Source organism: Neophocaena asiaeorientalis, unplaced genomic scaffold (assembly GCF_003031525.2).
Source record: "Neophocaena asiaeorientalis asiaeorientalis breed wild unplaced genomic scaffold, Neophocaena_asiaeorientalis_V1.1 scaffold171, whole genome shotgun sequence".
NCBI lineage: Eukaryota > Metazoa > Chordata > Mammalia > Artiodactyla > Phocoenidae > Neophocaena > Neophocaena asiaeorientalis.
The window spans coordinates 3843853-3858238 of NW_020174013.1; positions in this window are offsets into that span (position 1 = coordinate 3843853).

Below are 14386 nucleotides of genomic sequence, written 5' to 3' on the forward strand. Positions count from 1 at the left end.
GTGGTAGCTGTATTTTTAGTTTTTTAAGGAACCTCCATTCTGTTCTCCATAGTGGCTGTATCAATTTACATTCCCACCAACAGTGCAAGAGGGATCCCTTTTCTCGACACCCTCGCCAGCATTTCTTGTTTGTAGATTTTTTGATGATGGCCATTCTGACTGGTGTGAGGTGATGCCTCATTGTAGTTGTGATTTGCATTTCTCTAATGATTAGTGATATTGAGCATCCTTTCATGTGTTTGTTGGGAATCTGTATATCTCCTTTGGAGAAATGTCTATTTAGGTCTTCTGCCAATAATCTTTTCAAATATTTTCTCAGACACTTCCTATTTCTCTTTTTCTTCTGGACCCCTATAATTCGAATGTTGGTGCATTTAATATTGTCCCATAAGTCTCTGAGACTGTCCTCAATTCTTTTCATTCTTTCTTCTTTATTCTGCTCTGTGGTAGTTATTTCCACTATTTTATCTTCCAGGTCACTTGTCTGTTCTTCTGCCTCAGTTATTCTGCTATTGATTCCTTCTAGAGAATTTTTAATTTCATTTATTGTGTTGTTCATCATTGCTTGTTTGCTCTTTAATTCTTCTAGGTCCTCATTAAGCATTTCTTGTATTTTCTCCATTCTATTTCCAAGATTTTGGATTATGTTTACTATCATTACTCTGAATTCTTTTTTCAGATAGACTACCTACTTCCTCCTCATTTGTTTGGTTTGGTGGGTTTTTACCTTGCTCCTTCATCTGCTGTGTGTTTCTCTGTCTTCTCATTTTGCTTAACTTACTGTGTTTGGGATTTTCTTTTTGCAGCCTACAGGTTTGTAGTTCCCATTGTTTTGGGTGTCTGCCCCCGGTGGCTAAGGTCAGTTCAGTGGGTTATGTAGGCTTCCTGGTAGCGGGGACTGGTGACTGTGTTCTGGTGGATGAGGCTGGATCTTGTCTTTCTGCTGGGCATGACCATGTCCCGTGATGTGTTTTGAGGTACCTGTGACCTTATTATGATTTTAGGCAGCCTCTCTGCTAATGGGTGAGGTTGTTTCCTCTCTTGCTAGTTGTTTGGCATGGAGTGTCCAGCACTGTAGCTTGCTGGTCATTGAGTGGAGCTAGGTCTTAGCGTTGAGATGGGAGATCTCTAGTAGTGCTTTTTCCATTTGATATTACGTGGAGCCGGGAGGTCTCTGGTGGACCAATGTCCTGAACCTGGCTCTCCCACCTCAGAGGCACAGGCCTGACACCTGGCTGGAGCGTGAAGACCTTGTCAGCCACACGGCTTTTGGGAAGTCTGAGGTCTTCTGCCAGCGTTCAGTAGGTGTTCTCTAGGAGTTCCACAGGTAGATGTATTTCTGATGTATTTGTGAGGAAGAAGGTGATCTCTACCTCTTAATCCTCCGCCGTCTTGAAGGTCTCTCACAGACGCTTTTAATAGTGTTATTACTGTGAATTTTTTCCATCACTCTTCCTGAACTTGGCTTTCAAGGTCTTCATGTTTAATCCATTCAGCCTTCCAGAGCTCTAGAGGAGACTTTCAGCACCCCACCTAGGTGGCAGCGGCTTCCAGGCCCTACTGGCTGCGCCACCCTGCCTGCTGCTTCCCCAGGAAAACGTGGCCGCTGGGCTCCCCATTTTAGTTTTTAAGGCACCTCATTCTGTTTTCTTTTAAAAGTGTTTTATTTTTACTTTTCTGAAATATTTCTTTGGAATATTTCACAGTTAGATTCACCACATTTTAAAATGCATATCAACTTTACTGATAATAGCTTTTGCCATTGTGATTTTTACCAGTGTTATTGAGATATAATTTATATATAACATTGTACAGGTTTAAGGGATACACCAGATTGAGTTGATACTTATATATTGCAAAATGATTAACACAATAGTATTAGCTAACACCTCCATCACTTCACATAATTACCATTTCTTTTTTGTGGTGAGAACATTTCAGATCTATTTCTTAGCAACTTTCAAGTATATAATACAATATTACAAACTATAATCACCATGTTGTACATTAGATCCCCAGACAATCTCTCCATTTTTTTTTTTTTTTAGTGACCTTATTATGATTTTAGGCAGCCTCTCTGCTAATGGGTGAGGTTGTTTCCTCTCTTGCTAGTTGTTTGGCATGGAGTGTCCAGCACTGTAGCTTGCTGGTCATTGAGTGGAGCTAGGTCTTAGCGTTGAGATGGGAGATCTCTAGTAGTGCTTTTTCCATTTGATATTACGTGGAGCCGGGAGGTCTCTGGTGGACCAATGTCCTGAACCTGGCTCTCCCACCTCAGAGGCACAGGCCTGACACCTGGCTGGAGCGTGAAGACCTTGTCAGCCACACGGCTTTTGGGAAGTCTGAGGTCTTCTGCCAGCGTTCAGTAGGTGTTCTCTAGGAGTTGTTCCACAGGTAGATGTATTTCTGATGTATTTGTGAGGAAGAAGGTGATCTCTACCTCTTAATCCTCCGCCGTCTTGAAGGTCTCTCACAGACGCTTTTAATAGTGTTATTACTGTGAATTTTTTCCATCACTCTTCCTGAACTTGGCTTTCAAGGTCTTCATGTTTAATCCATTCAGCCTTCCAGAGCTCTAGAGGAGACTTTCAGCACCCCACCTAGGTGGCAGCGGCTTCCAGGCCCTACTGGCTGCGCCACCCTGCCTGCTGCTTCCCCAGGAAAACGTGGCCGCTGGGCTCCCCATTTTAGTTTTTAAGGCACCTCATTCTGTTTTCTTTTAAAAGTGTTTTATTTTTACTTTTCTGAAATATTTCTTTGGAATATTTCACAGTTAGATTCACCACATTTTAAAATGCATATCAACTTTACTGATAATAGCTTTTGCCATTGTGATTTTTACCAGTGTTATTGAGATATAATTTATATATAACATTGTACAGGTTTAAGGGATACACCAGATTGAGTTGATACTTATATATTGCAAAATGATTAACACAATAGTATTAGCTAACACCTCCATCACTTCACATAATTACCATTTCTTTTTTGTGGTGAGAACATTTCAGATCTATTTCTTAGCAACTTTCAAGTATATAATACAATATTACAAACTATAATCACCATGTTGTACATTAGATCCCCAGACAATCTCTCCATTTTTTTTTTTTTTTTGCCACACCCAGCCCCTGGTGACAACCCCTCTATTCCTATGATGTTGACATTTTTAGATTCTACATATAAGTGAGATCATACAGTATTTGTTTTTCTCTGACTTATTTTACTAGCATAATGCCCTCAAGGTCAATCCATGTTGTTGTAAATGGAAGGGTTTCCTTCTTTCTCATGGCTGAATAATACTCCATGGATCTGTTGATGGACACTTAGGTTGTTTCCATATGTTGGCTATTGTGAATAGTGCTGCAGTGAATGTGGAGTGCTGGTATCTCTTCAAGATCCTGTTTTTATTTCCTTTGGCTATATGCCCAGGAGTGGGATTGCTGGACCTTATGGTAGTTCTATTTTTAATTTTTTGAGCAAATTTTACACTGTTTTCTATGACGGGTGTATTATTTTATATTTCTGCCTATGTTTTCTCCACATCCTCACCAATGTTCATCTCTCGTCTTTTAGATGACAGCCATCTTAATAAGTGTGAGGTGATATCTCATTGTGGGTTTTTTTTGGTTTTTTTTTTTTTGTGTGATACGCGGGCCTCTCACTGTTGTGGCCTCTCCCGTTGTGGAGCACAGTCTCTGGACACTTAGGCTCAGCGACCATGGCTCACGGGCCCAGCCACTGCGCGGCACGTGGGATCTTCCCGGACCGGGGCATGAACTGGTGTCCCCTGCATTGGCAGGCGGACTCAACCATTGCACCACCAGGGACGCCCTCATTGTGGTTTTGATTTGCATTTCCCTGATGCTTAGTGATGCTGAGCATGCTTTCATATACCTGTTTCTGTTTGTATGTCTTCTTCGGAAAAATATTCAATCCCTCTGCCCGTTTTATAATTGGATTGTGTTTTTGCTATTCAGCAAATTCTTCACATATTTTGCATATTAACCCCTTATCAGATATATGATTGGCAAATATTTTCTCCTATTATGTAAGGTTACCTTTTCATTTTATAGGTTCTTTTGCTATGCAAAAGCTTTTTAGTTTGATGTAGTCCCACTTATTAATTTTTGCTTTTGTTGCTTGTGCTTTTGGCATCATATCCAAAAAATCATTGCCAGTGTAAGAGAGTGGTTTTCCTATGTTTTCAAGTCTTTAATCTATTCTGAGTTAATTTTTGAGAGTTGTGTAAGGTAACAGTTCAGTTTCATTCTTCTGCATCTGATTATCCAGTTTTCCCAACACCGCTTATTGAAGAGACTGTCCTTTTGCCATTGAGTATTCTGGGCCCCCTTGTCAAATATTTGTTGACTGTGTATGTGAGGGTTCTGATTCCACTGGTTAGTGTGTCTATTTTTATGCCAGTACCATACTATTTTTACTATAGCTTTGTATGATAAGTTTGAAATCAGGAAGTGTGATGTCTCCAGCTTTATTCTTTCTCAGGATTACTTTGGCTATTCAGAGGTTTTTTGTTTGTTTCCATACAAATTTTAGGATTATTTTCTCTATTTCCGTGAAAAATGCCATTGGAATTTTGATAGGGTTTGCATTGAATCTATAGATGGCTTTTGGTAGTATGGACATGATAACGATATTCTTTTGATCCATGAACACAAGATATCTTTCCAATTGTTTGTGCCTTCAGTTTCTTTCAACAAAGTCTTATTATTTTCCATATAAAGATTTTTCACTTCCTTGATTAAATTTATTCCTAAGTAGTTTTTTTTGTGTGATGCTACTGTGAATGGGGTTATTTCTTTTTCAGTTATTTTGTGTTAGTGTATAGAAATACAACTGGTTTCTATATGTTAATCTTGTATCTTGCAACTTTAGCGAATTTGTTGATTAGTTCTAACAGATTTTTTTTTGGTAGAATCTTTAAGATTTTCTGTACAAAAGGTGATATCATCTGCAAACAGAGACAGTTTTACTTCTTCCTTTTTCATTTGGCTGACTTTTATTTCTTTTTTTGCCTGATTACTCTGGCTAGGACTTCTAATACAGTCATCCTTCAGTATCTGCAGGGGACTGGTTTCAGGAGCCCTGCAGATACCAAAATCCATGGATGCTCAACTCCCTTATATGAAATGGCGTATTTGTCTATACATGTACATCCTCCCATATACTTTAAGTCATCTCTAGATTATGATACCTAATACAGTGTAGATGCTATGTAAAAAACAATGTAAACACTGTGTAAATAGTTGCCAATGGACTGCAAATTCAAGATTCGCTTTTTAGAATTTTCTGGAATTTTTCCTCCAAATATTTTTGATTTACTGTTGGTTGAATCTGTGGGTGTGGAACCCATGGATATGAAGGGCTGACTCTACTGTGTTGGATGAAAGTGGAGAGGATGGGTACATTTCAAAATCATTTCCTGATTTTAGAGGAAAAATTTTCAGCCTTTCACCACTGAGTATAATGTTAGCTGTAGGCTTGTCATATATGACCTTTATTATGTTGAGGTATGTTCCTTCTATACCAATATAACATTTATTGATTTTGCATATGTTGAAGCATTCTGGCATCGCAGGGATAAATCCTGCATGACCATGATGTATTATCCTTTTAATATGCTGTTGAATTTGGTTTTCTAATATTTTGTTGAGAATTTTTTGCATCTGTATTCACCAGGTATTTTAGCCTGTAGTTTTCTTTCCTCATAGTATCATTATCTGGTTTTGGTATCAGTATAATGGTGACCTCATAAAATGAGTTTGAGAATATTCTCTCCTCTTCAATTTTTTGGAAGAGTTTGTGAAGGATTGGTGTTAATTCTTTAAATGTTTAGTAGAATTCACCAGTGAAACCATCTGGTCCTGCACTTTTCTTTGTTGGGAAGTTTTTAATTACTGATTCATTCTCCTTGCTCATTATTGGTCTGTTCAGGTGTTCTATTTCTTTATGATTCAGTGTTGGTAGGGTGTATGTTTCTAGAAATGTATCCATTTCTTCTAGGCTTTCCAATTTGTTGACATATAATCATTCATAATGGTCTCTTTATGATCCTTTGTATGATATCAGTGGCAAGGTCTCCTCTGATTTCATTTATTTGGTCTTTCCTACTTAGTCTAGTTAAGATTGGTCAATTTTGTGTATTTTTTCAGGAAAGCAGTTTTTAGTTTTATGGATCTTTTCTACTATTTTTTCTGGGGTCTATTTCATTTATTTCTGCTCTGATCTTTATTTCCTTCATTTTGCTAACATTGGACTTAGTTTGTTCTTGCTTTTCTAGTTCTTTGAGGTGTAAAGTTAGGTTGTTTGAGATCTTTTTTCTTTATGTAGGCATTTATCACTGCAAACTTTCTCTTAGAACTGCCTTTGTAGCATCTCACAGGTTTTTGGGTGTTGTATTTCCATTTTTATTTGTTTCAAGATATTTTTTGATATCCATTTTGGTTTCCTCTCTGACCCATTTGTTGTTCAGGAATGTGAACAACTGTAGGTGAACTTTCCAGCTTTCCTCCTGTTATTGATATCTAGTTTCATGTCATTGTGGTGGGAAAAGATACTTGGTATGATTTCAGTCTTCTTAAGTTTGCTAAGACTTACTTTGTGACCTGTCATATGAGCTCTCCTGGAGCATGTTCTGTGTGTGCTTAAGAGTACATTATGCTGCTGTTAAATGGAATTCTGTTTATGTCTTGTGGGTCCATTTGGTCTAAAAAATAGTTCAAATCCAAAATTTTTTCGTTTTTTATGTATGATTGATCTATTCATTGTTGAAAGTGGGATATTCAATTCCCTACTATTATTGTAGTGTTGTCTATCTCTTCCTTCAGCTCTTTTAGCACTTGGGAGTGGTGGCGAACTCCCTCATCTTTTGTTTGTCCTGGAAAGCATTTATCTCGTCTTCAGTTATGAAGGAAATCTTTGGTGGGTAAAATGTTCTTGGTTGGCAGTTTTTTTTCCTTCAGCACTTTGAATGTATACCATCCCATTCTCCTCTGACCAGTAAGGTTTCTGCTGAGAAATCTGCTTATAGCCTCATTGGGGGTTTCCTTGTAAGTTACATGATTGCTGCTTTAAGATTCTTTTTCATTTTGATCTTTGATATTTTTATTGTAATGCTTCTTGGAGAGTGTCCCTTTGGGTTGATTTTTATTTGGTGATCTATCAGCTTAACTTGGATGTTCTCTGCTATCATTTCTTTAAATAAGCTTTCTACTCCCATCTCCTTCTTCTCCTTTGGGAACTACAATAATTAAAAAATTGTGACTTTTGATGGTAATCCATAGATCACATAGGCTTCACTCCTTATCATTTTTTTCTTTGTTCTCCTCTGACTGGATAATTTCAAATTCCTGTCTTGTATCTCACAGATTTTTTTTTTTCTGCTTGATCCATTCTGCTTTTGATGCCCTCTATTGAATTTATTTATTCTTCAGCTCTAAAATTTCTATTTGGTTCTTTTTTATGATTTTTATTGTTCTGTTCATGTATTGCTTTCCTGATTTTGTTACATTGTCTCTGTATTTTATTGTGGCTCACTGAGTTTCTTTAAAACAGCTACTTTTAATTCTTAATGGCTAAGTCACAGATGTCCATGTCTTTAGGTTTGGTCACTGGAAAACTGTAATGCTTTGGTGTCATGTTATATTGATTTTTCATATTCCTTGAAGTTTTGCATTGCAGTTTGTGTTTGAAGTAGCGGTCACCTCCTCTAGTCTTTAATAACTGCTTTCTGGAGAGAGATGACTTCCATTAGTTTTGCTAGAGATTCTGAAGCTATCTCAGACCTTCTATGGGTAACCAGCCCCATGCTTCCTCCCTCATGTTGCAGAACTCTTAAACTGGTATGACTTTTCCAGATCCTGCAACACACCAGGTTGAGTGCTGACAGCCTCTTGTGTTTTTCCAAAGATGATGCTGAAATTCAAGTTTTGGTCTCTCTGGGTCTGGTAGATTTGGGCTGGCTTTTTGTGCATGCTACTAGCTGTCTGCCAAATGTTGTTCTTGCTGCCACTGTTGGGAGCATGCACAGGGAGCCAGCCACAGGATGGGAGGGTCTGTGGGTGAGGCATGCAGAGTTCTGTGGGGTGCCCATGGGCCAGATGGGGAGATCTGTGGATGAGACATTCCCAGCAGCTCATGGACAGGATTCTTGATGAAGTTTCTGATGGAGTTAGTTCCTTTAATGCTCTCCTAGAGACATATCTGCCATTCTCCCAGTCTCTTCTGCCTCCTCCCCTTACCTCCCAGTTGTGTAGCTCAAAATCATTACTCTGGATGGGATGAGAGAGACATTGACCTCTTTGGCAGCATCCTGCATAGCTGGAGAACCCTGTTGCTCACTCACATACTCTCTCTTTCTCTTGCAGGAGAAATCACAGGCAAGAGAAGATCTCTTGGCCCTAACCTGTGCCATATTGGAGGAGGGGTGATGTGAGTAAAGTCAAGTTGTTTTTCTGACCCACTTCAATGCGTCCAAACTCATATTTTTTTTTTTGCTTCACCGGTGTACTGGAACTTCTCCTCTGGAAACTTGGGCTTCCACAAAGAATCTCTCATCCACGGGTGAGTGTTTAAGACAATGTTTTCCAGGCACTCTTGGACTATGGCTGAGAGGTCACAGCACCTTCTCCATATACTGCACAAAGCTGTTTTTGCATTTCAGTTGCGTTTTTACCTTTCTTGAAATAATAAAGCATGATAGGCCGAAAGAAAAAAAAAATCTGGAATCAGATCATGGGCTACTGCAAAGTCCATAGGTGAGACTGAGGTCTGTCTGCCTGTTACTTGATTTATGGGTAGGTGAGACTTCCAGGGTCCCTTGGTGTATGGTGCTGGATCCAGATCCCTCAAGGGCACTTTTGTCCATGGATGAATGCTGAATTTTGAGGGGGAGGGTTTGGAAGGGAACAAAAATGAGGGACGTCTTGTGCCACCATGATGCTGATATCACCTCCAAGTACCACATTCTTGTAATGTTTCCAAAAAGCTTCTCTTGGAGCACAATAGTTAATAGTTCTTTTCAAAGATTCTTCTCTTCTCTGCATGATCTCTGACTCTTCCTTGTATCTTTTCTTTTTCTGTTTGTTTTGGATTGTGTCTTCATTTTAGAGGTGTTTCTTAAATATCTGGTTGTCCTTGGCTGTGCATTTTGAGAGTGGGGCATTGAAATGCTCTTTGGAAAGTCTCATGTGATCATGGGGCTTGCCCACTTTTGTGATCAGGTGTCACCTAGACATTTCATTGTGGAGTGGTGGATGCAAAATATCAATATATTTAGGTCTTTCTCTTGAGTTGTAGTTTTTCCTAGGGATGATTCTCCAATCTTCTGGCTGAGGAGCATATGCCTGGCTGCTTTGCCTTTTAGGAGTTAAATTGCAAAAAGAACTAGGGATTTCATAGTCAGCATGTGGGTTTTCACTGAATTCCCATAACCTCAGAGGCACTTGGTACCTCCAAGGAATTCCTAAGCCTAAGGAATTTGCCCTGCCTTTCTTTCTTCCTTCCTTCCTTCCTTCCTTCCTTCCTATCTATTTATTTATGGCTGCATTGGGTCTTTGTTGCTGCACGCAGGCTTTTTCTAGTTGTGGTGAGCGGGGGCTACTCTTCATTGTGGTGCATGGGCTTCTCATTATGGTGGCTTCTCTTGTTGTGGAGCAGGGCTCTAGGCATGTGGACTCAGTAGTTGTGGCTCACGGGCTCTAGAGCACAGGCTAAGTAGTTGTGACGCACGGGCTTAGTTCCTCCGCCGCATGTGGGATCTTCCCTGACCAGCGATCGAACCCGTGTCCTGTGCATTGGCGGGTGGATTCTTAACCACTGCCCCACGAGGGAAGTCCCTGCCCTGCCTTTTAAAATTTTATTTATTTTTTTATTTTTGTGGTACACGGGCCTCCCACTGTTGTGGCCTCTCCCGTTGCGGAGCACAGGCTCCGGATGCGCATGCTCAGCGGCCGTGGCTCACGGGCCCAGCCGCTCCGCGGCATGTGGAATCTTCCCGGGCCGGGGCACGAACCTGTGTCCCCTGCATCGGTAGGCGGACTCTCAATCACTGTGCCACCAGGGAAGCCCCCTGCCGTGCCAAATTTTGAAATGAATTCACTGTAATCTCAGTGGAATTGGAAGTGAAAATAAATGTGTGTTCAAGTTATGTTTAATTGGAAGCCCAAGGTTGATATTCAGTTTTATGGAAAATTCACATATACAATTTCTGTAGGAGGACTTTAGCTCTAAGGGGCATATGTAGTTTGAGAAGCAACTGATCAATTAGTGATTCTCTGGCACCAAAGAATTTTAAAGTAGTTAAAGGCTCAGAGATGAATGCCTTCTAAGACCTCTGGCCAGGGATATGGGTTTTCAAAACGTACTAAGGATATAATTTAGGATATGAAAGAATTTGAGGACATGACACTCTCTTTGTTATATTCAAGGTCTTGAGCTTATTTCAATCTGCGTTGTCTCCAAATTATTTTGTCTTCAGCTTTGCAAAGACTGACCCCCCTTACAGTTGCTGAGGCAGTATGTTATACTTGTCAAAGCCTTTTCACATATATTTGACCTCAGGGTTTTTTTTTCAATTATGAAAAATAAATGTGTAACATACAGATGTACTATTAATGCTTCAGTACTGAAAAAAAAAAAAGCTTCACAAATATCAAATTGGTTATATATTAGTGTCTTGGGGTCCTAACAGTGGGGTGGGTAGAAGTTGAAAACTGCCCATTTTAGAGTTTCAGAAGAGCAGCTACTTAACCAGAGGTTCATAATCGTTCTTTATTCTGAACACCATCATCCCCCATGCTGTGGGCCTTGAGCTGAAGACAGAGCAAATTTTCCTTTCTGGACTTCAAAAGGGTTGAGGCTTCTTGGCCCCCCAAAGCTAAACTGTTTGACTTTATAATTTAAAGTGTGTCTTTACAGCAAACAGAATTGCACCTCAGGATCATTTTTCCTAGAATATGCTTCTTTTCTATGCATAAATTTGGATTTCCCTGTACCAATGTAGTCTTGCCTTTGCTCTGGATAAGTTCATGTGTATTTAAGCTGCTGCTGATAGGATAGAAGAAGCTGAGACCTGCCATGGCTGGAAACATGTGCAGATATGATCTTTACCTCATGTGTCCTGAGTCTGGTGCAGCTCTGCCCAAGCTAGACTGTTGAGGTCCCAAATCTTTACATTAAAGACCCAATATCCAGGAATCTAAAAAATAAAACAAATGAATGTATACAACAAAATGGAAAGCGAGTCACAGATACAGAATACAAACTGGTGGTTACCAGTGGGGAGAGGAAGTAGAGTAGGAACAAGATAGGGGTATGGGATTAAGAGATACATACTGCTATGTATAAACTCGATAAACAACAAGGATATATTGTACAGCATAGGAAACTTTAAAAAAAGAAGTGAATATCCAGGCTTGGGCATCTGTACAAATTCTTGTGTATTTATGGGCTCACTCAAAGGAAGACCATAGAGCAAGACCTTAGCTTGGAGGTTTTCCCTTGAAAGGGAGAGGCTGGTCCAAGGTCATGGAATGAACACTAGGAAGTGAGAAATAAACTTCTTTGTCTTTCTGGACCTTGGGATTAGGAACTTGTTTTATTGAAAACCAGGATATGTTTAAGGACATTCCACTAGCGTACATGTGTGGTTCATAAGCAGGTTCCTAAAACATGGTCTAGATGGGAGAGGTACAGTTATGGATGTCTTGAAATTAGTGTTGGGTCTTGGCTTGTAGGTTTTGTGGGCACCATATCTAAAAGCGGTTTCAATTTTACTGCCTTCTTTTTTTTAAAAAATATTTTATTTACTTGGCTGTGCCAGGTCTTCGTTGCGGCATGTGGGATCTTTAGTTGCGGTGTGCAGGATCTTTAGTTGTGGCATGCGAACTCTTAGTTGCAGCATGCATGCGGGATCTAGTTCCCTGACCAGGGATTGAACCTGGGCCCCTGAATTGGGAGTGCAGAGTCTTAAACGCTGGACCACTTTATTTCTTTTTCTTCAACCCCTCTATTATCCTCAAAACAGCAACAAAATTTTGTTTATTTGATCGGTTTTAACTGGAACTCGAGGAAGCATCTGTACCCAGGTTTTAGACAAAGCAGTCTAAAGGAGAGGAGTGGCAACCTCTGATGAGGTGGCAGGAGGTCATATATGCTGGAGCAAGTGATGGTCCACAGATAGAAGCCTGAAGCCAGGGGACAATCAGGATGGATTTGAAGAGTGTGAAACATTTCCCAGGGAGTCCAGAATACCTGAGGATGATTTAACCAGGCAAATGGAATAAGGATCTCAGATATCATCATTTGGTGAATGGGGATACGTGAGAGAGAAGGACTGTGCTGGTTATACTGATAAAACAAATTACTTTGTAGTTTTCATCCCCCCTTTTTAAATACAAGATAGGCTTTATTCTTTTGCTGTGTTCTTCTAAACCTTTATTGAACAGCAGATGTGAATTACAATTCTTAATGACTTTCTCTTTCCCTTCTCTCTTTTTTTTTTTTTTTTTGCGGTACACGGGCCTCTCACTGCTGTGGCCTCTCCCGCTGCGGAGCACAGGCTCCGGATGCGCAGGCTCAGCGTCCATGGCTCACGGGCCCAGCCGCTCCGCGGCATGTGGGATCTTCCCGGACCGGGGCATGAACCCGTGTCCCCCGCATCGGCAGGCGAACTCTCAACCACTGCGCCACCAGGGAAGCCCTCCCTTCTCTTCTGAGATCCCAACAAATGTTTTCTTGTTCCCTTTTGTGTCTAGTCTGCTCCCACTCACCAGTCCTAAATCTTTCACACACAGTTTTAAGGTCTCCAGTACCTTTGAAGAAGCTGCTGCTGCCCCTTCTTTCTCATCTCCACCCCCATCTCTTGAGCAGGTACTGTACCCCCCTCCTTTTTCCTTGACCTTTATCGTTGGCCTTAACAAAAAAATTATGTATAACTTCCTACGTGCTATCTCTACTTTCCCTAATTCTTCTCAATTTTAGAAGATTCTTCAGGAAGTCCCTACAAGCTCTGCTAAACCCTGAGACTTTAACCAGTACATCAGGATCTGCTGGTTGCACTCACGTGTATCTGCTGTATCTCTGGGCCATCAGTGTTTCCATCCTCTGCTTGGCTGTGTGTTTACTTTGCTCAGGGCTTTTCCTGTTAGCACTTCATCTCTAGGCTTAGGGAAGCCACAAGAAGCTCACCTTTCACAAAATGTCTGAAGAACCCCAGCCTAAATCACTCCATTTCTTTCTTGTAGGTGTAAACCTTCTTTGTAAAGGTACTTCACACGCCGGTCGCCTGGTTTTCCTTTTTGTTTTTGTTTCTGATCTATTTTTTTCATTGCCAAATCTCTACTCCTTAGTGCGGTGCCTGGCGTGTAGATGCTCAAGAAATGCTTGTGGAATGAATGAATGAACGAACGTAAGATGAACCAGAACTTTGTCCCAGTTCTAAATTCTCAAGAAAGGAGGTGGGCCTAACTCTAGATAATTTCAGAGTAGATCAGGATTCTCTGGCACCCTCCTTTCTAAATTTTATTCTGCAGCCTCCAGCCCTCGAGAATTCCACGCTGTCTCTAAAGTCTTCATAATGTTGTCCTTGAAAGCCCTCCTCTCACCTATGTGAGGAGTGAATGGCGACCAAGCAGTCACCCTGTCAGGCATGGTGTGGTTGCTTTACAGGTACTATGTAACTGGATTCCTACAATAAACTTCGGAGGTAACTGATTTCATTTCCATTTGTCAAATGAGGAAACTGAGGTACAGAAAGGTGAGATCCTTGGCCAGTGTTCCACATCTGGGAATCTTGTTAGGATCCAGGATTTGAATGTAAGTAGAATAAACCAGGGCCCATACCCTTTACAGTTATGCTATCATCTTTTCCCACCCCAGGTTCCAGAACATTCTTGCCATCTGTTTCCTTAATGTTAGCATTAAAACACACACACACACACACAACTACCGGATTTATGCAATGAGGAAACACTCATGAAATAATTCATGGTTTTCCTTTTAATAATTAAGAAGATCTTGGCACCCTAAACATTGTGATGGTTTTTGGTTTGTGACTGTGATCTAGTGATAGTTGACTGTTTTATAGCATACACTTAGAATTATTAGTATGTTTATAAATGCTTCGTATTATAATAGTCTAGAAGACCCATCTTTTCGTTTGTTAGTCATCTCTCCTGCACTCGCCACACCCCCTCACCCCCGCATTTATTAAACACCTGTTGAGAGTTGGGTATCATACTAGACACTGAGATTATAAAGATTCTCAAACACTTACGTACAGATTCCTCCCCATTTTAAATCTCCTCAATGTCTTGTCGTTTCGGGAGGTTTAACTGCAGACACCTATGCGTGACTTAAAACCCTTCAT